This window comes from Geotrypetes seraphini, chromosome 1, assembly GCF_902459505.1.
Source record: "Geotrypetes seraphini chromosome 1, aGeoSer1.1, whole genome shotgun sequence".
In the NCBI taxonomy this organism is placed as follows: Eukaryota; Metazoa; Chordata; class Amphibia; order Gymnophiona; family Dermophiidae; genus Geotrypetes; species Geotrypetes seraphini.
In genome coordinates this window covers 15249493-15271318 of record NC_047084.1, presented here as the reverse complement: position 1 = coordinate 15271318, position 21826 = coordinate 15249493, and the positions used below count along the sequence as shown (strand labels likewise).

Sequence of the window (21826 nt, the reverse complement as noted above, 5' to 3'; positions counted from 1 at the left end):
GACTCTTGGTTCCTAATGTACCAAAATCATTCTCACTTGAGTTTGATGAGGAAAAGGATGAAATTTCTGATCCTGAATCACCAGTGTCACATAATTCTGATCACCTTACATCTTCTTAATTTGAATCACACCTCATAACACAAGGTGGATTGAATTAACTTTTTAGGAATTCACAACTACCTAAGAATTAGGAAGAGCAGTTGGACTCCAGACTACAGAAGTGGAATCTCCTGGCAGCTGATAATAGGGCTTCTATGTTTTGTGACCATCAAAATGATCTTGTCCCATTCTTCTTTAAAGAAGGCGATTTTGGTAGCCTGCAGAAGTACTGATGGTCTAATGGTAACCCTCAACATCATTCATGATCCAGCTCAGTAGAGACTGTTCATTGATTCAGTGAAGATAAATCTTAAAGCTGTTTTGCTGCATAATGGCAATGTTTTCCATCAATTCCAGTTGGTTATGCACTTCATATAAAGGAAATTATGGCAAAGTTAGCATCAATGGAAGCTTTGTAGTGGTTTGAAGGCTGTTGATCTCTCATTTGGTATGCAGACTAGATATACAAAAGTACTGCTGTTTTATCTGTAGGATATTTGTGCAAGAAATTCCCACTACATCTATGTAGATTGGAGCCTGATAGGAAGAGCATTTAGCATCTACTGAAGCAAAGATTTCTTTTTAACAACCCTTAAACATCGAGTCAGGTCTAATGATGAAGGAATACATTAGAGAATATAAAAACATAAGAATAACTTTACTAGGTTAGACGAATTGTCCATCTAGCCCAATATCCCATCTTCACCGTGGCCAATCAAGGTCACAAATACCTGGCCAAAATCCAAATAGTTGCAATATTCCATGCTACTAATCCAGGGCAAGCAATGGCTTCTTCCATGTCTATCTTAATAGCAGATTATGGATATAAGTTAGTCTTTCCCTTCCTTTAAAGGAATTAAATCTGCTGGGAAGTGCAGTCGATCTTTTGTTTCCAAGTTTGTAGAGATCTGGAATGAACTTTCTGAATCCATTAGGCTTTTAGGCCAGCTGCAATTATTTTGTAAATTCCTGAAAACTTTGTTGTTCTCGCAATTTTTAAATGGTTTAATTACAGCCTCAATGAAATGATAATATTATAGTTATTTTTCTTATGATTTTCTTATGTACTTTAGTTTTTAATTAGTTCTTCCTTCTCCTATGTTTTCTGCTATGTACTCTAGTCTTAATTATATATAAACCAAGTCAAGCTCTACGAGGAGATGATCTGGTATATAAACCAAAGATTAGATTAGATTAGATTTTTCCTCCAAGAACTTATCCAAACCTTTTTTTAAGAACAGATACATGTACATTAACCATTCCTTCCACATCCTCTGTAAATGAGTTCCAGATCTTAACATTTCCTCCTATTGGTTTTAAAAGTATTTCCTTGTAACTTCGAGTGTCCTCTAGTCTTTGCAATTTTTGATGGAGTAAAAAATTGATCCACTTGTACCCATTCAACATCACTCAAGATTTTGTAGACTTCAATCATATCTTCCCTCAGCTTTCTCTTTTCCAAGCTGAAAAATCCTAATCTCTTCTTTAGTCTTTTCTCATATGAGAGGAGTTCCATTCCCTTTATTATCTTGGTAGCTTTTTTTAACCTTTTCTAGTTCTGCTATATCTTTTTTGAGATAAGGCGACCAGAATTGAATGTAATACTCAAAGCAAGATAGTACCATGGAGTGATACAGAGGCACTATAACATTCTTAGGGAAGTTCTGTTGTCTCCTCTGTGTGAAATTTTCAATGTTTCTCTGGAGCCAATTGATTGTGGAAGACTGGAGAAAGGTAGATGAGGTCTCTTTCCACAAAAGCAAAAGTAAGGAGGAGGTTGGGAACTTCAGGCCAGTAAGTCTGACTTATGTGGTAAATAAATTAACAGAAACACTTTTAAACAGAGAATATTGAGGTTCTTGGAATCCAATGGATTGCAGGACCAGAGGTAGCATGCTTTCACTAAAGGTAGGTCTTCTCAGCCAAATCTGATTACTTTCTTTGACTGCTTGACCAGAGTTGGATCAATCTAAGGCACTAGGGCCTGGATTCTGTAAATGGTGTCCCAATTGTAGGTGGCAGTAGGCATCCTACCACTGTCTAACCAGCTAATTGGGACTCATGTTTGTTTTTAAACTCCTGAGGCAGGCCGCCTATATTATAGGCACCTCTGAGAGCCTAGGGAGGCGTGCATGCTCGCCTAAGGAAAGGCATGGGCGTGGTTTGGCCCAGAAGTAGCCTTAGGCAGACCTAGGCAGCCGTACACATCTCCCTCAGCCAGCGGTAGACGCGTACAATATAGGCCAGCAAAATGCTGGCCTACATTGTAAGTAGATGTGGCCACTGACCTTATCGCGGCAAAGGATTTCCCTGCCACAATAAGTTTAGCAGCTGCAATGGGGGATGCCCATCCCCCTGAGCGATCGGGGCAGGTGGGATGCACAATCCCTCCTGCCTGAACCCCCACCCCCATAGATCACCCAGCCCATCCCACCCCTAGACCTCCCTTCACCTCCACCTAAACCTCTACACCCCCACTAGAACCTCTCCAACCCCCTGAACCCCCCAGACCTCCTCTAACCTTTTTTGTTGGCCAGACAGATCTGTCCTTCCTCAGTCCATGCGACAGGCCTTCCTCTGTCTGAATGGTGGGCCTGCCTCTTCCCGTGCATTGTGGGATGAATTGGGAAGGGTCCTAAGGCCTGATTGGCCCTGGTACCCAAGGCCCCACCTATAGGAGAAGCCTTAGGCACCTGGGTCAACCAGAATCTTAGGTTAGTCCATGTGCCTATGGGTGGATCCTTAGGCACAGGGGCCAACCAAACATTCCAGTTGGCTTAGGTGCCTAAGGCCATTCAGATGGAAGTAGGCCTGCCAGAAGGACAGAGGGAGTACCCAGTCGGCTGTCCAACAAAAATGGTTAGGGGATGGATCTGCGGTGGTTCATGGGGGTTCTAGTAGGGGTGCAGGGGTTTGGGTGTAGGTGGAGAGGGGGCCCGGGGGGTGGAATGGTCAATCTATGGGAGGGGGTTCTGGCAGGAGGGATTGAGCAGCCTTTCTGACAGCGATCTATGGGACATGGGGGGATTCTGGCAGGAGGGATTGGGAATCCCTCCTGATGGTAGTCTTCGTGGGGGGGGGGGGGGGAAGACGGTTTGCTGCTAAACTTATGGCGGCAGGGATATCTCTTACCATGATAATCTCAGCAGCAACCCGATTCTCTAACCTGCATCTGTAGCATGGAAATCGGTTAGTGAATCGGGTTCTTTTTGGGCGGGATTAGGCGCAATTCTGTATAGGACGCCCATCGGCTTCTGAGACCAGGCATCCTATACAGAATCCGAGCCTTTAGGTATGTTTTATCTATCTATGGTATATGTTCACTGTATTTCTACCAAGAATCCTAAATAATATAAGTAATAAATCTTTGAAATAAAGATAATTTTCATTCATCTTATTAGTTAACAGAGATAACAAGGTGATATATCATTTAAATGAGATAAACATCACATTATTCACCTTTTATTCCAGGAAAAAATCCATTTGCTAGTTTGAATTTCATCCTTAACCCTCTGCCTCTGATAGGCTATAAGTGCCAGATAGAATTTTACTGGGGGAAAAGAGTATCTAAGCTGCTATCTTTGAAACTTAACATGTGTCAATGTTGCTATAGCAACCCAAACATGAAGCAGAACAATAGGTATCTTAAATCTATGTAAAATGAAATGTCTCTGTTTGGTTCTTTCCTTAAAATTGATAGCCAAACAGAAAGAAATAAAATATTTACAGATATTTTATGCCATAATGTATCAATATCTAAAATGTAAAAATACAGCACACTGGCCAAGTTTATCTCCTTTAACAGGAACAATAAATCCACATCAGTAACAAGTGCATTTCTAGTCATTGTACATGGGCTTGTTGTGGCACTGGGTTTTGCACACATTTGAGAAACTGAAAGCTATGCCATCGGTAGTTTCACTACTAGCATGGCCTCCCAAGGTTGGCAGGCTTTGGCAGCAGCAGATAGGCAGTGTTGGAGATGGAAGATTGCATTTGATGCAAAAACAGTGACAACATCAAATTTGTACTGTGCGGAAGAAAGATCTGGCAATCTGCTTCTGTATTCTGCCAAGAAAACTGGATAACAATGATTAGTCATAAAGAATTGATATATAGTGCTAGAAGATGGTCCTCTAGGTTGGCAGGCATTCACCATGCTACTAGGGAAGAGTTGATTGTCACCCAGAGTATGCCCAGTGTTTGTGAAGCTAATGGATCAAAGCCACTAGGATGTCCTGATGCTGCTGGATAGAAAAGGGAGGTCAGAAGCTGTAAAGATATTTGCAATCTAGGAACATGGAATGTACAAAGCATGAATCAAGGAAAATTAGAAATTGTTAAAGATCAAATGGAAAAAAAACAAAATCTATTTGATAGGGAACAGTGAACTCAAATGGGCAAGACAGGGCCATTTTCAATCAAACAAACATTGCATTTGCTAGTCTGGTCATGAATCACACAGGAAAAATAGCATGGCATTCATCCTCAAAAATAAGCTTTCAAAGACAGTACTAAAGTACAATGTTAATCAGTGATAGAGTCATGTCAGTCCATCCACAGGGAAAACTGATCAATGTCACCTTGATTGAAGTATATGCTCCAACAACATATGCAGAAGAAGAGGATGAAGAATTGTAACAGCTTCAAAGTGTAATAGACCAAATGCTGAAAGATCGAGGAAGTTGGTAGTATGGGCTGCTGCAAACCAGTTTAAGAATAAACAATTCAGAATTCAGATCTACTGCAAAAATCTTACTTTTATTTAGTCCATCACTCAGGTATGTGGCACAAGCTCAGAAAAGCATTCAGGGACAAATTCTATAAGAAGTGTCCAAAAGATAGGTGCCAATATAGAAACACTCAGCCCGATTCAGGGAAAAAATGGGTGTTCTTTAGTGAATCATGCTGAGCGGTGCCGATCATTATGGGGGACTTCATTGCAAAAGTTAGGAAGTACACCTGATGATGCAGTGGTTAGAAAGAAAGGCATAATAGAAAAAATGAAGCTGGTGATAATACTACAGTTTTGCAAAATAAACTGTCAATCATGAATACGCCTTTCTAACACTACAAACGCTGCCAGTACACATAGACCTCTCCAAATGGCATGCATCAAAATCATGTTGACTACATCTGCATAGGACAGAGATGGATATCTGCAGTTTTGACTGCAAGGACTAAAGCAGGAGCTGATTGTGGAAGTGACCATTAGCTTTTGACATGCAAGATCATGGTAATGCTTCACAAGAAGGAAAGAGAGACATCCCAAAATATGACATTGAAAATATTCCATCAGACTATTGGATAAAACTGGACAACAGATTTGACTTTCTTGACTCAGGAGATAGAAAGCCAAGAAATTGTCTTGAATCTCAGAAGAAACCAGAAAAGTAGCAGAACAAAAAAGACAAGCAAAATTTTCCAGTGATAGAGAAAAATATCACAAATGAACTGAATATTTCAAGTTTGGCAAGACAAAGAACAATATTTCAATAATTGTCAAATGTTAAGAAAAGGACAAACGTTAATAACAATATCTCAAGGATATCTCAAGGATTTGTCAGAAAAATGGATTGAAACATGTAAATGGGGAATAAAACTGATTAGCATATATGGATATTGCAGAAGAAATTCCAACTTTGATTGAGAATACTTAAAGATGCCAATGTAGTAATATTGAATAATCCAGAAAGCATTACAAAGACAAGGAAAGAATATACAGTATGGAAAATTTATACAAAAAAGGCAATGAGGATAACATTGCGGAAACTGACACCAAAGAAGAACCAGATATTTTAAAAGAATTAGTGATAGCAGCAATTAAAGCTTTATCTACAAAAACAAGTCACCTGGTATAGATGGTATTCCAACTGAATTAATCAAAGTCTCAGAAGGTGCTATCATGGCCCTCACTTGTCTGTGTCAACATATTTGAAAGGAAAAAAACATGGCCAACTGATTGGAGAAGCTCACTGTTCATACTGTTACCGGGTGTGGCCAAACTAGAAGAGTCCAGGGACCAGGTCTCAGGTCACAACCCTGACCAAGCATAGATGAGGGAGTTGGTAGTATGTGTTGCTGCAAACCGGTTTAAGAATAAACAATTCAAAATTCAGATCTACTGCAAAAATCTTGGTTTTATTTAGTCCATCACTCAGGTATGTGGCACAAGCTGAGAAAAACATTCAGGAACAAATTCTATAAGAAGCGCCCAAAAGATAGGTGCCGATATAGGTGCTGCTCAGTCTGATTCAGAGAAAAGTGGGTACTCTTTTTAGTGAATTGTGCTGAGTGGCGCTGAGCTAATCGCAAAGTGTTTATGTCAAATAAGTGTGCTCAAGCGGCTATTTTTAAGGGGATCTGATTATGAGCGCGCTTTAGTGAATCACCTAAATAGGTGTTCTAAAGTGTATCTTGTGATGTCAGCATGCATGACATCATCAGCATGAACACAGAAGCTGCAGCATGATATTGGGCAAAAGACAGCCTAACTTTTATCTGGCTGACTTTACACTCCTGGTCAGCCTTTTTACAGAGAGAGAGCACCACTATTTTGTGGTCCCAGGCCACATAAGAAGCTATCTCCAATACAGGAAAAGGGGAATGGATGAATGGGAAGAGGAGGGGGGAGGGGGAGAAAACCAGGAATTAGAAGTGGGAGAGGAAGGTACTTGGGACCTGGATTGGGCAAAGAGTAGGGTTACTAGATATGTCCTCTTTTTAGAGGACTCACTCCCTCCAGTTCAGGAAAACATTCAGACACTGCAGTGGCTGCCCATGTGAGAACAGGAAGTATTACAGAGTGAGGGCTTCTGGGGCAGGACAATGGTAGCAGAATCACTTGTTAACGCTGCCGTCTGCCCAAAGTTTGGAAATTGCTGTTCCGGAGGAGGTACATGGGGACAGGGAGATGCACAAGAATCATCCCCCACCCCTAGATGGCCAAGGTAGGGGGCTGAAGATAGAGATAGGGCAACCAGACATCCAGGAAACCTGGACATGTCCTCATTTTAGAGGACTGTTTGGGTTCTTGGACAGACTTTCCAAAACGCAGCAGTTTATCCAGGTTTTGGAAAAACCCAACAAGCTCTGGTTGCATCTTCAGGGCCTCTGAGCATGTGTAGATAACGTCACACGCATCTGCGCATGCTCCAGCTCCTGCAGACACAGCTGCAGCTCATTGGGGAAGATGAGAGAAGGCTTTGTGGGGGTAGAATGGGGTGGCAACTGGAGGAATAACAGGGCAGGGCCATTTGTCCAGGAATTTACCCCTCAATATATGGTAACCCTAGATAAAGAGATGCTGGGACAGGGTGTTTGGGTGGTATAGAGGTGAAACTAGGGGAGGCAAGGGTGGGACAGGGCACTCTAGGTGGCCTGGGTTGGAAAATGTGGAGGGAAATTAGCAGGGTATGGGTGGGGCTTGGGTTGGTATCAGCTGTTTACTTGTTTTGGAATGGGATAGGATGGGATGGGGATCTAAAATTGAGCCTGTCTGGGGGGGAGAGAGTAGTGGTGCCTGTCAGTTGACAATGGAAACTGTGTTTGGACAGGGGGGGAGTCTACATGGTCTATGATTCTGGATCTGTGTCAGGGTGTGCCAGCATTTACTCTGGAATGTAAGGATTGAATGAACTTGTATTTCTGGGAATATGTCAATAAACCTTTATTTCCATTGAAACTAACTCTGTGTGTGTGCATCGCTGCTGTAATCATATGTAGTCATTTTTGGGGTCCGTGGGGGGGGGGGGGAAATAGGTTGTCCCTAAGATGCCTCATGGACTTTTCACATGGTTTATGTCATCAAACTTGTGGCATCTTAACTGCAAACCTATTGCTAAACTACTGAAGGATATATGTTTGTTGCTGTCTGCAGCACTTCTTTATGGGTATGCACAATGGCCAGCAGTAGCCATGTCCTCAGTGTAGCCACAGTCTAGCCTCTTGCTGTTTTAACATACTGCACAATAGTGCGTGTGTGTGGCTGTTTATTGGCCAATCAGGGACTTCCATAAGCTCCTTCCTAAGGAGCAAATCATATGCATGCAAACATGATAGCAAATCAATCGCTGCTTCAAAATCCGCCAGAGAAACGGCCAACGGCGATTGAGTCACTATCTTTAGTGAATCTGTGCCTTAGTGTCGCAGGATTAACTGTCTGAATACTGTGGAAAAACTATCTTTAATGCTGCGCCTCTACAACTTCTCTCTTAGAACCAGGTTTACTGAGGGTTAGGCACTAGGCCAGCATTCCTCCCCTCAAGGGTCACCTGTGGCGTCTGATCTCATAAGAAAGTCCTCAGAGTTCTGTCTACCCAGAACCACCAACACCTCTTCCACTAGTGATTCCACTATTTAGAAAAGGAGACAAGCATTACATCAGTGTTTATGTCTTTATAGAAATGACACTAATGTTTTAAGACAAGGTTTAATTTTGCATCCTAAATTCAGTTCTTGGCATTGTGAACTCCTTACACTTGTGTACACACAAACACAACTTAATCAACTGAAGCTGCAACAAGCTTCTTAATCTGTCTTCTCTGGAGTACAATGTAACCAAATCAAAGGATGTATAAACTTAATTCATTTTTTTTTTTTTTTAATTTGACTGCTTTGCAGTACAATACAAATTAAAAGAAAAACAAATCTTATTTTTCTTTCTCTCCCTCAGGATGAAATGCTTCTCAAGCAAATGACAGCCATTGCCTAGTCTGTCAGCATTTACCTCACCCTCCTACACACACACACACACACTCTCTCTTTTATAAAACCAAAGCGCTGACCACAGTGGTAACAGCTCCGATGCTCATATGAATTCTATGAGCGTCGAAACTGTTATCACCACGGCTGGAGCTCAAAACCATGCTACAGTTTTGTAAAAGGAGGGAGGGGAGATGGTTAGTATCCTGCTTTTTTTGACAGAGATGCTCAACTGGTTGCATCTGTTGTGAGGCACAAGAAATGTTCTGGCCGTGAAGGGGCACAGGCCTAATGAATTTTTAGACTTCTCATGCTATCATTAACAAATAGCCCCAGATAAAATGGAGTGAGAACTGCACCATAACAAAGGACCCTCCCTCCCTCCACCCTTCTCAGTCATCTCTGCCTATATATATTATTATGTATTTATTATTCAGGACTCATTTACCGCCTTTTTTTTTTTTTTTAGGGGGGGTGGAATCACCCAGTGCAGTTGACAGCAAAAGCAGTCTGGAAATAGGCACTAGACAATCTCATCAGAAAAAAAAAATATTCATTTAACATCATATATTTACACCTCTCCCCTGCTGCAACTGCTTCTCCAAGATCTCCCTCTGAATTACCCATCCCCTCTGTATCCAAAATTCAATTGCACAGCTTCCTATTCCATTGCTGTCATAACCAATTCATTCCTATTCTTCAATTGCAGTCAGAACATTTTGTAGTCCAAAGACGTTGCCATTCTTTATGGCAGTAAAATATTACTCCTGGAAGAATTCTGCACATATACATTTAAAATTGTAACCCCTGTCAGTTTGAGCACACTCAAAGTGGGTATTTTTTTCTGCTGTGTAGCAAACTGGGGACACAGCATCAGGGAGATATGAGCACCAGCCTAAGTGATAGAATTGCTCTTTATGGGGGTCATTACATATGCTTGGTTTTAGTAAACAGTAGTAGATGTTTCTACTGTAATACGGAGAGGTAAATGCTCTGATGCTCATAGAATTCCTCCCTCTACCGCCTCTAGCTTTGTGACATCATTTAAGTGTTCACTTAATCTAGGCTGTATGCCTATTTTGTAATTGAAATTATGCACCTAATATCTGTTAGAAAATACTAGAATAAGATGGCAGAACAATACCTAGACTAGGGGACAATCGATGAAGTTACAGGGAAATACTTTTAAAAGTAATAGGAGGAAATTGTTGAGAATATTTTTTCACTCAGAGAATAGTTAAACTCTGAAACGAATTGCCAGAGGTTGTAGTAAGAGTGGATAGCATAGCTAGTTTTAAAAAAAAAAAAAGGTTTGGACAAGTTCTTGGAGGAAAAGTCCATAGTCTATGTTTGAGAAAGACATTGGGAAAGTCATTTCTTGTCCTGGATCGGTAGCATGGAATATTGCTACTCTTAGGATTTGGCCAGCTACTAGTGACTTGGATTGGCCACCGTGAGAATGGGCTACTGGGCTTGATGGTCAGTTGATCTGACCCATTAAGGCTATTCTTAAGTTCTTATGTTCTAATATCAGGAACCCAAGCACAGTACCGGGTAAAGCTTTGGATTCTCGCCCAGAAATAGCTAAGAAGAAAAAAAAAAAAAAAAAAATTTTTAAATTGAATCAGGTTGGGCAGACTGGATGGACCATTCGGGTCTTTATCTGCCGTCATCTACTATGTTACTATGTTACTATGTTACATTTTGAAAGTGTTATTCCTGAATATTCAATGCCAGGCTATGTCTGGGCTACTTTTGTATGGAATTCCTCACTCCCTTAGGATGCATAGAATTCTGTGTATGCTGAGCAGAATTCAGTGCAGACATGGGCAGTACAGTTGGAAATAAGAACATAAGCAATGTCTCCGCTGGGTCAGACCTGAGGTCCATCGAGCCCAGCAGTCCGCACACGCGGTGGCCCAACAGGTCCAGGACCTTTGCAGTAATCCTCTATCTATACCCCTCTATCCCCTTTTCCAGCAGGAAATTGTCCAATCCTATCTTGATCCCCAGTACCGTACGCTGCCCTATTACGCCCTCTGGAAGCTCTTCCCCTTACAGAGAGCCAGCTAAAAAATTGCTGTGTGTCAATGTGTGGATTCTCTGTGTGAAACACTGCTCTACATTGTGTGGCCATAAAACATCATGTTGACATCCCTCTAACCACATTCTACCCCCTAAGCCAGCTTTCCACATTAGCCTCTGACAGAGAAACTTGTGTGTCCATGGTTAATATATTGTACTAGCTGATGCCCCAGCGTTGCACGGGTATTTAATTATAGCAATAACACTGTAAATGGATTCAAATAAAGATACTTTATAGTGGTGAATGAATGCAAGTCTCACTGGAATTAGCAATCTCTTAAACTGAAAAGGAAGATCTGTTGGAATAAGTGGCATCCAAAAGTTTCAGTATTGATTTAAACAACTCAATATGTGGAAACTCAGGTTGAAAAGAAACTCCATGCAGTTTTTTCCCGGTTCAGAATGGAACCTGTGTTCCTAGTTCAGCATATGTGAGTACTCATGTAATGTAATAACATTATGAACTGGGGTGCATGAAGGAAACAGTTACAAACACAGTTAGAACATACAAACTCTATATGTATGGTGTCCGTGGTAGAATAGAAAAGATGTCCCTAGTGGTTATAGTGTCATATGAAGTGTTTTATAGTTGGAATTACTGTGAGAATGGCAGCTTTTTACATTTTTTCCATTGACATGAATGGGTGAAATCAGATGTTCTGTTTGTAGCTCCGCCCACGTGTGCAGGTGGGCCGCGAGACCCCCAGAACATATCACCCCAGGTAGTTGGAATAACTGTGAGAATGGCAACTTTTTACATTTTTTCCATTGACATGAATGGGTGAAATCTGATTATCTGTTTGTAGCTCTGCCCATGTGTGCAGGTGGGCCGCGAGACCCCCAGAACATATCATCCCAGGTAGTGAGGGATCTGCATACCAAGTTTCGTTCAAATCAGTCAAGCCGTTTTTGCGATCGCAGCACATACACACATACATACCTCCGATTTTATATACAGTATATAGATTACAGGGATGGGCAACATCGGTCCTCGACCCAGTCAGGTCTTCAGGACCTCCCCAATGAATTCGCATGAGATCTATTTGAATACGGATGCACAGCGGGTCACTTCTTCCTTCTGTGCCAGCTTAGATCTGACTGTTTATATGAACCACAATTTCAAAAGCACCGAATTCTACCAGGAGCAGGCATACAAATTTCTGTAACTCTGGATGATGTAATGGGTCAATTTGACAAACTGAACAGTAGCGAATCACCTAAACTGGATGGTATACATCCCAGAGTGCTGATAGAATTGAAAAATGTAACTTTCAGAGCAATTGTTAGTCATTTGTAATTTTTTTTTAAAACTAGCATAGATAGTACTAAAAGACTGGAGGGTAGTCAACGTAATGCCGATTTTTTTTTTTTTTTTAAGGGTTCCAGAGATGATCCGGGAAAATATAGACCAGTCAGTCTACCATTAGTGCTGGGCAAAATGATAGAGACTATTATATAGAACAAAATGACAGAACGTACAGTATATGTAAGCATGGATTAATGAGAGAAAGCCAAAATGGTTTTAGTCAAGAAAAATCTTGCCTCACCAATCTACTGCATTTTTTTTGAAGAGGTGAATGAACCTGTGGATAAAGGTTAACCGGTTGATATGATGCATTTAGATTTTCAAAAGGCATTTGACAAAGTACCTCATGAAAGACTAGGAGGTAATGTCCTTATATGTTTTAACATAGTAGATGACGGTAGACAAAAACCCGAATGGTTCGTCCAGTCTGCCCAACCTGATTCAATTTAAAGTTTTTTTTTCTTCTTAGATATTTCTGGGCAAGAATCCAAAGCTCTGTCCGGTTTAAGCTCTGCTTAGGTTCCAACTACTGAAGTCTCCGTCAAAGCTCACTCCAGCCCATCTACACCATCCCAGCAATTGAAGCCCTCCCCAGCCCATCCTCAACCAAATGGCCATATACAGACACAGACCGTGCAAGTTTGCCCAGCACTGGCCTTAGTTGTTCAATATTTACTATTATTTTCTGATTCTAGATCCTTTGTGTTCATCACGCTTTTTTGAACTCTGTCACCATTTTCCTCTCCACCAGCTCTCTGGGGAGCGCATTCCAGGCATTCAACACCCTCTCGTAAAGTAGAATTTTCTTATATTGCTCTTGAGTCTACCATCCCTCAACCTCAAATTATGTCTTTGGTTTTACCATTTTATTTTCTCTAGAAAATATTTTGTTCTATGTTCATACCTTTCAGGTATTTAAACATCTGAATTATATCTCCCCTGTCCCTCCTTTCCTCTAGGGCAGGGCTGCCTAAGTCCGGTCCTCAAGATCTACTGGCAGGCCAGGTTTTCAAGATATCCACAACGAATACGCATGAGAGAGATTTGCCTGCACTGCCTTCTTGGTATGCAAATCTCTCTCTCATGCTTATTCATTGTGGATATCCTGAAAACCTGGCCTGCCAGTAGATCTTGAGGACCTAACTTGGGCAGCCCCGCTCTAGGGTATACATATTCAGGGCTTCCAGTCTCTCCTCATATGTCTTTTGACGCAAACCTCCTATCATTTTTGTCACCCTCCTCTGGACCACTTGAAGTCTTCTTATGTCCTTTGCCAGATACGGTCTCCAAAATTGTACACAGTACTCCCAAGTGGGGTCTCATCAATGACCTGTGCAGGGGCATCAACAGAGAGTTGGTTTAAATGGTCAATATTCTCAGTGGAGAAGGGTAAATAGTGGTCTGTGCTGGAACTGCTGCTTTGTAACATATTTAACAATGATCTAGAGATAGGAATAACTAGTGAGATAATTAAATTTGCTGATAACACAAAGTTGTTCAATCACAAGAAGATTGTGAAAAATTGCAAGAGGACCTTGTGATACTGGAAGACTGGACATCAAAATGGCAGATGACATTTAATATGAGCAAGTGAAAAGTGATGCATGTGGGAAAGAGGAACCTAAACTATAGCTATGTGATGCTGGAAAGAGTCACTTCCTAGGAAATGGATCTAGGTGTCATTGTTAAGAATATGTTAAAACCCTCAGCTCAATGTATAGCAGCGGCTAAGAAACAAATAGAATGTTAGGAATTATCAGAAAAGGAATGGAAAACAAAGATGAAAATGTTATAATGCTCTTGTATCGCTCTATGGTACCGCCACAACTTTAATACTGTATTCAGTTCTATTAGCCGTATCTCAAAAAAGATATAGCAGAATTAGAAAAGGTACAGAGAAGGGCGACAAAAATGATAAAAGGTTTGGGACACCTTCCGTATGAGGAAAGGGTAAAGCAGCTAGGGCTCTTCAGCTTGGAGAAGAGATGGCTCAGAGGTGATATGATAGAGGTCTTGGGGGTAATGGTAATGGTGGACATGACAATGAAGCCGACGGCACAGTGCGCAGCGGCCGCCAAGAGAGCGAATAAAATGCTGGGGATAATCAAGAAGGGTATTACAACAAGAACGAAAGAAGTTATCCTGCCGCTGTACCGGGCGATGGTGCGTCCGCATCTTGAGTACTGTGTCCAGTATTGGTCACCATACCTTAAGAAGGATATGGTGTTACTCGAGAGAGTTCAGAGGAGAGCGACACGACTGATTAAGGGGATGGAAAACCTTTCATACGCTGAGAGATTGGAGAAACTGGGTCTCTTTTCCCTGGAAAAGAGAAGACTTAGAGGGGATATGATAGAGACTTACAAGATCATGAAGGGCATAGAGAGAGTAGAGAGGGACAGATTCTTCAAACTTTCAGAACATAAAAAAACAAGAGGGCATTCGGAAAAGTTGAAAGGGGACAGATTCAAAACAAATGCTAGGAAGTTCTTCTTTACCCAACGTGTGGTGGACACCTGGAATGCGCTTCCAGAGGACGTTATAGGGCAGCGAACGGTACTGGGGTTTAAGAAAGGATTGGACAATTTCCTGCTGAAAAAGGAGATAGAGGGGTATAGATAAAAGATTACTGCACAGGTCCTGGACCTGATGGGCCGCCGCGTGAGCGGACTGCTGGGCGCGATGGACCTTAGGTCTGACCCAGCGGAGGCATTTCTTATGTTCTTATGTCTATAAAATACTGAGTGGAGTGGAAAGGGTAGATGTGAATGCTTGTTCAATCTTTCCAAAAATACTAGGACTAGGGGGCATGTAATGAAATTATTGTGTAGTAGATTTAAAACAAACCAGAGAAAATATTTTTTCAAACCATGTATAATTAAACTCTGGAATTCATTGCCGGAGAATGTGCTGAAATCAGTTAGCTTGACGGGATTTTAAAAAGGCTTGGATAATTTCTTAGAAGAAAATTCAATTTTCATTTTATAACTGTTTATTGATTTTGTAAAAACAGCTTGTACAAAGTGCAACAACTTAAATAACAGAAATATCCTATAAAAGCACTTACGTATAATGCATGAAAACATGAAACAACCCTCCCTTCCAGCCCTTCCCTCCCGTTCATCTTGGATGTGTATGAAGAGTGATTAAAATATTCTCAAATCTGGTGAGTTCCACTAGAGACAATAAAATTTGAACTTTAAAGGTGTTTGACATAAGACTCTAATGGACCCCAAATCTCTTTGAAGTTTCGATATTCACCTGATTTTTCTGCTAACATTTTCTTAAACCGATAGTACATGGAAAGTGTCTCCTGCCAAAATGGAAGATTTAAACAGTCCCATTTCTTCCAATTCCTTGTAATCATTTGCAGAGCAACTCCAGTCATAATAAGAAGGATGATCTTTAAGCAGACTCTTAACCCTTTCAGGACCATAAGGATCGTAGGCCAATTTTTGTGGTTTTGACGACATTTTTATGGTAAAAAGGGCTTGCAGATGCCAAAATATTGATTTTTTTTGTGAAATATCATTATTTTTTTTTTTTTAAATCACACTTCTGGCTTATGGACAGTGTGGCAAGTGAATCTTCTCGTCAAACTGGCAACGACGCTAATGAATGAATGTCGGAACCAGTTTGTTTACATAAAGGCAGTATCATATGGAATCCGTACATATCAAATTTAGAACTGTAGACTATCCCAATCAAAATTTATAGGATTTTAAAGTTATGGGACAAATATGTCCCTTGGTCCTGAAAGGGTTAAGCATAAGTGAAGTACCAAACACAATTCCATAGGCCATTATTGCTATGACTTGAGGAAATCACTTTACTGTGCACATGAAATGATCAGATTGTGAGAAGTATTCCTTTTACTGAGTATTCTAACATTTCGAGTCAAGAGTTTAGTATTTTTGCACCTATTTAATGGTTTATGGCATTGCTTTTGTTCTTGTTTAGGCTTTTTTTGCTGCTGTTACAAATGTCCTGTCCTGGGCTTTGGAGTGTTCTGCAATCTACCACATAAGGCCTTTTGCCTTTCATTCTTTCAAAAATCCAGGATAGCTTATCACTCAGAATTGTTCTCTCTGACTGGAAAAAGGGCTATTGTCACACCACTCTTTAAAAAAAAAAATCCTCAGATGTCAATATCCCCAATAACTATTGCCCAGTCTCATACCTCAATTTTCTTTCAAAAATTCTGGAAAAATTTGTTCTCCAATAACTTACTTCCTACACTGAACAATCACTAATTCTGCATCTGAAGCAGGCTGAATTTTGTACATCGCATAGTATAGAGACCATCATTATAACTCTAGTAAGCAACTTACATGCCACTCTCATTTCTAATAAAATCACTCTGCTGGTTTTGTTGGACCTGTCAGTTGCCTTTGATCTGGTGGATCACAAACTGCTCCTAACTCATCTGACTGAAATTAGAATTTCAAGTATAGTTTGGGGCTGATTCTCATCTTTCTTATCCAAATTCTCTTTTTCCAGTCTCTTTCCACCGAAAAGTATCAAAAAGTTATAATCTTGCTTGCGGGTTACTGCAGGATTCTTTGCTTTCTCCTTTGTTGTTGTTGTTATTATTAGGTGCCATCGACTCATACTCGAGGCCTAGTGACTTGATGAATTGTGCATATAAAAAGAAAATGGTTTTGTACTAGTCTGGAAAGGTCCTCCAGAGAGTCAACCCCATGGTTATTTTCAACATGTTCAGCCCTCTGATTACATGGTTCCTTTGATCTTCACAAATATGATGTCCTTCTAAATGGACTGTGAGGACCGGCACAAGTTGTAGAAGTAGAAGGGACACTGGGAAACAGCGATCACAACATGATCCGCTTTGACCTGGACGCAGGGGCGAAGCATCGAACCAGAACGATGGCCAAGGCATTGAACTTCCGAAAAGGGAATTACAAAGGGATGAGACACATGGTAGGGAAGAAGATTAAGAAGAGGATAAGCACTGTAAAAATGCTAGAGTAAGCTTGGTCCCTTTTTAAGGACAAAATCTATAATAACAAAGGGATCCAAGAGGAAAAAGAACAAGGAACCAGTGTGGCTCACTGTGGAGTGAAGGAAGCGATCAGAGACAAGAAAACTTTGTTTAAGGAATGGAAAAGGTCAAGAATGGATGAAAACTGGAATAAGCACAAACAACATCAATGCAGGTGCCACAAGGTGGTAAAAGGGGCCAAAACAGACTACGAGGAAAAAATAGCCAAGGAGGCAAAAAACCTCAAGCCGTTCTTTCAATATATTAAGGGGAAACGACCCACGAAGGAAGCAGTGGGACCGTTGGATGACCATGGAATAAAAGGAGTGCTAAAGAAAGACAAAGCAATCGCCAACAAACTGAACACATTTTTGCATCTGTATTTACTGAAGAGGATATACACAGCATACTGGAACCCATCAAGCTATATGCTGGAAATGAAGATGGGAAACTGACAGGGTTGACGGTCAGTCTAGAAGAGGTATGCAGGCAGATAGGCTTAAGAGTGATAAATCTGCGGGACTGGATGGCATCCATCCAAGGGTCATCAAGGAACTAAAAGGGCCTATAGCTGAACTGCTTCAACTAATAGCCAATTTGTCGATCAAATTGGGAAAGATTCCAGAAGACTGGAAGGTGGCGAATGTTACGCTGATCTTCAAAAAAAGGATCGAGGGGGAGATCTGGGAAACTACAGATCAGTGAGTCTGACCTCAGTACTGGGAAAGATGGTAGAGATGCTGATAAAGGATCGCATCATTGATCATCTTGATGGACAAGGTCTGATGAGCACAAGCCATCACTGTTTCAGCAAAGGCAGATCTTGTTTGACGAACTTACTGCACTTCTTCGAGGGAGTAAACAGGTAGATAGACAAGGGCGACCCGGGCGACATTGTATATCTGGATTTTCAGAAGGCGTTCGACAAAGTTCCACATGAATGACTACTTCGGAAAATTGCGAGCCATGGAATTGAGGGTGAAATACTCACGTGGATTAAAAACTGGCTGGAGCATAGGAAACAGAGAGTGGGGGTAAATGGACAATACTCGGACTGGAAGAGCATCACCAGTGGGGTGCCGCAGGGCTCGGTGCTTGGATCTGTGCTCTTCATAAATGATCTGGACATTGGTATGATGAATGAGGTGATTAAATTTGCAGATGATACAAAGTTATTCAGAGTAGTGAAGACACAGGGGGATTGCGAAGATCTGCAACGAGACATAATCAAGCTCGAGAAATGGCCATCGACATGGCAAATGAGGTTCAACGTGGATAAGTGTAAAGTGATGCATGTCGGTAACAAAAATCTCATGCACGAATACAGGATGTCCAGGGCGATACTTGGAGAGACCTCCCAGGAAAGAGACTTGGGAGTTCTGATCGACAAGTCGATAAAGCCGTCTGCACAATGTGCGGCGGCAGCAAAAAGGGCAAACAGAATGCTAGGAATGATAAAGAAGGGGAACACAAACAGATCTGTACTGGGCCATGGTGTACCCTCACCTGGAGAACTGCATTCAGCACTGGTCGCCGTACATGAAGAAAAACATGGTACTACTCGAAAGTGTCCAAAGAAGAACAACTAAAATGGTTAAGGGGCTGGAGGAGTGAGAGATTGGAGAAACTGAGCCTTTTCTCCCTTGAAAAGAGGAGACTGAGAGGGGACATGATCAAAACATTCAAAATACTGTAGGGAACAAACTTAGCAGATAAAGACAGATTGTTTACCCTCTCCAAGGTAGGGAGAATGAGAGGGCACTCTCTAAAGTTGAAAGGGGATAGATTCTGTACAAACATAAAATGAAGCTCATTTTCTCCCAGAGAGTGGTAGACAACTGGAATGCTCTTCTGGAGTCTGTTATAGGGGGAAACACCCTCCAGGGATTCAAGACAAAGTTGGACAAGTTCCTGCTAAACTGGAACATACACAGTAGAGAATGACATGGTGGTTGTTACCTGCGAGTAGCCGCGGGTAGCCCGCCGAAACGGGGAAAGAAAAATAGTACTCGCTGCGGGGATGGGGACTTGACTCATGCACATTTATATTATGTAGGTATTTAAACGACTCGATCATATCTACCCTCTCTCGCCTTTCCTCCAAAGTATACAGATTAAGATCTTTAAGTCTGTCCCCATACGCCTTATCACGAAGACCACCATTTTAGTAGCCTTCCTTTGGACCAGCTCCATCCTTTTTATATCTTTTTGAAGGAGCGGCCTCTAGAATTTAGACAATATTCTAAATTAGGTCTCACCAGATTCTTATACAGAGGCATCATAAGAACATAAGAAGTTGCCTCCACTAAGTCAGACCAGAGGTCCATCTCGCCCAGCGGTCCGCTCCCGCGGTGGCCCACCAGGTCCATGACCTGTGAAGTGGTTTTCCTCCACTTTTATAACTTACCTCTAGTTCTATCTGTACCCCTCAATCCCCCTATCCTCTAGGAACCTATCCAAACCTTCCTTGAACCCCTGTAAAGTGCTCTGGCCTATCACCTCCTCCGGAAGCGTGTTCCATGTGTCCACCACCCTTTGGGTAAAAAAGAACTTCCTAGCATTTGTTCTAAACCTGTCCCCTTTCAATTTCTCCGAGTGACCCTCCTTTTTCCTAATGGCCATACCTCTACCTTTGCACCCTAGCATCCTTCTAGCTTTTGCCATCAACTTTTCAACCTCTTTGGCCATCTTAAGATCATCACATACTATCACATTAAAGTCCCACTCCTCTTTCATGCACAACATTTCTTCGCCCCTAAAATGTACCATTCCTTCAGGTTTTTGCAACCCAAATGATTGACCTTGCATTTCTTAGCATTAAATCTATGCTGCCAAATTTCAGACCATTTTTCAAGCTTTGCTAGGCCCTTCCTCATGTTATTTACACCATCATGGGTATCTACTATATTGCGGATTTTGATATTATCTGCAAAGAGGCAAATCTTACCCAAAAGCCCTTCAGCAATATCGCTTACAAAAATGTTAAAAAGAACAGGCCCAAGAACCGAACCTCAAGGCACACCATGGGTAACATCCCTTTCCTCAGAGTGATCTCCATTGACCACTATACTCTATCACCTTCAAATCAACCAGTTTCTGATCAAGTCCGTCAGTTTGGGGTCTATACCGAGGGCATTCAGCTTATTTATTAGACACCTGTGTGAAACATTGTTGAAGGCTTTTCTAAATCTAAATTCACCACATTTAGCACACTCCCTCTATCCAATTCTCTGGTCACCCAGTCAAAGAAATTGATCAGATTTGTCTGACAAGACCCGCTAAATCCATTTTGCCTCAAGTTCTGTAATCCACTGGATTCCAGAAAAGTCACTATTCTCTGTTTTAAAAACATTTCCATTAATTTGCTTACCACAGAAGTCAAACTTACCAGCTTGTAGTTCTATACTTTTTCCTTTCTTCTACTTTACTTCCTAAGAAAGTAAAGCATAGATTTTTATTATTTGAAGCCACTTTGCTTTTAATCTATGAAATTATGATTAAACACCTAGTAATATCTTTAATCCATGTAACCTTTACTGAGAACTTCAGTCATACATTATTGAAATTACTTTTTTTATGAGAATGTGATGCTTCTATGTATTTTTCAAAGGTGAATTAGGGTAAGTTGGGGAAAATTAGTTTGGAATGCTCCCTCAATCATCTTAACTGAGTAAATCCAAAGTAGTATCCCAATTTTTCAGTTAAGACACAACATTATGATATTAATTTAAACTTAGATCACTGGCAAGACAAAATGGGCTGTAGAGATACAACTCACAAAACATTTAGATAGAGACATTTATCAATGATAAACCTCAGATGTGTTTATGCAAGTTTGTGTGTGTGGAGTTATGTGATTCATAGCTTGTATGGTAGAGGGGAACTAAATGGGGAGTGTGTGGTGCAGAGGTTAAAGCTACAGCCTCAGCACCCTGGGGTTATGGGTTCAAACCCATTCCATTTCTTGTGACCCTAGGCAAGTCACTTAATCCCCAAATTGCTCCAGGTACATTAGATAGATTGTGAGCCCACTGGGACAGACATGAAAAAATGTTTAAGTACCTGAATAAATTCATGTAAACCATTCTGAGCTCCTTTGGGGAGAACAGTATAGAAAATTGAATAAATAAAAGGTGGGGTAGTAGAGTTATGGATGGATGAAGGTAGAGATTTTGGATGAAAGAGGGGAAAATTATGTCTTACTCAATAATTTGCAAGTTTCCACAGCGTCTTTGGTGGTTTATACACCCTCTTCAATCCAGCCATTAAGCCTTGTGATTTGAAGAGTCTCTCAATGAGTGCCATCTACTGGGCCAACCCCTGAGGGCTGTGTTGGGTCCATAAAGTTCTAAGTCTCCTGTCAAACCAACATGTCTCTTACCAAGACACAAAGAAACATAAACTCCCTCTATTTAACTCGCCTTATGCACACTAAACATGAAGAATCAAATAACATAAACTGAATCACATCAATCTAATGTATGAGACACTCACTGAGACCCCCCTCCCCCAGCAAAAAGAAGAAAGAAAAGCTAAACAGGGTGGGGCCCTGGTTTCATCTGCTGCACTGCTACTATCCATTCATTCGTGTCCGACTCTTGGATAATCTGTAGGCCAGTTCTTGCCATGTT

General features: G+C 41.2%; 1 long non-coding RNA gene across 3 annotated transcripts in view; it reads right to left on the bottom strand.

The window, feature by feature from the left end:
* The window catches only part of LOC117352620, a 44175-nt gene that overhangs the window by 10790 nt on the left and 11559 nt on the right, over positions 1 to 21826 (bottom strand). Inside the window, exon 2 of one of the 3 annotated variants that reach the window (XR_004537738.1) lies at positions 20584 to 20626. The exons of the other annotated variants lie outside the window; for them this stretch is intronic. This is a non-coding gene — a long non-coding RNA (uncharacterized LOC117352620). The remainder of the gene's footprint in view (positions 1 to 20583; positions 20627 to 21826) is intronic. 3 annotated transcript variants of the gene reach the window in all.